Here is a 1097-nt window from a genome sequence, read left to right as displayed (position 1 = left end):
GATCTTTAAGAGTATAGAGAGATTATGTCATTTTTTTTTTACCAAAAATAAGAGACTCAAACCCGCAACCTCTTAATTGAGTATGGGGAGATTATACCATTTAAGCTATTACTCATTGAGAGATTATTTCATTTGAGTTATAGTTCATGCGGAATATTATATATATTTGGCAAGTAATTCACACGCTTTTACATAAATTTGATATTTTGGTGGTGATTTTAGAATTAATTTCAAGATTATTCATATGAAAATAATAATTAGATTAATTTTTATGTGAATATAATAATTTTTAATTATTAGATATATAGAATTTGGTATATTTGACAAATCTGGTTTCAACTATTTTCTTCTCATAAAAATGATTATAATGAGATGTAAATAATTACTTATATAAAAGTAGATTAATTTGGAAAATTCAAGGGAAGGTTGTTTGATATTGGTAAATTATTTCAGTAAAGAAGGCATGCTTATTTATCTTTCAATTTTTTTTTCCTGATAATGAACTCTCAAAACACAGCTACCTTTCATGTGAATATGTAAACATTTCCTCTCAAAGCTCAATGGCATATAATTACTTGTCCAAACTAGTCACATAATAATGAGCATAATCATATAATCACATGGAATATCCATTTTTCGTAAATAGCATATGATGATTTTATTTTGAGAAAATGATAAACAAGCCATTCACCTTTTGATTCACTGATATTTTAAGTCTCTGAAAATTTAAAAATATATTTAATTTTTTGACTTTCTCCTGGATACATCAATTTTTTTTGTTCAATTTTTTTCGTTGTACTGATCTGACCGACCGATATACAGATGCACACTTAGAAAAATTTTAAAATAGAGCAAATTAGACCTAAAATCAATATGTCCAAATTTTGAAAAAGTTAAAGAGTTAAATGTATTTTCAAATCTTCAAAGACTTAAATGTTCGCGAGCCAAAAGGTGAAAGGCCTATTTGTTCTTTTCTCTTTTATTTTAAATAAACACTATTATTGCATTGGTATTCAATAAATTTTAAAGAATTTTAGATTCAACACTCTGTGAATCTTTACAAATTATTTCAATCGGTTTAATTAAAATTTTTTATA

At 25.2% G+C, this 1097-nt stretch overlaps 1 protein-coding gene across 3 annotated transcripts in view; it reads right to left on the bottom strand.

Annotated features, from left to right (window-relative positions):
- LOC107638297 (36.4 kDa proline-rich protein) overlaps window positions 1-1097 on the bottom strand; it is a 3068-nt gene that overhangs the window by 522 nt on the left and 1449 nt on the right. The window lies entirely within an intron of this gene.

Source organism: Arachis ipaensis, chromosome B04 (assembly GCF_000816755.2).
Source record: "Arachis ipaensis cultivar K30076 chromosome B04, Araip1.1, whole genome shotgun sequence".
Classification (NCBI taxonomy): Eukaryota; Viridiplantae; Streptophyta; class Magnoliopsida; order Fabales; family Fabaceae; genus Arachis; species Arachis ipaensis.
Note: the sequence above shows the minus strand (reverse complement) of the source record. Positions and strands in the feature narration are given on the sequence as shown.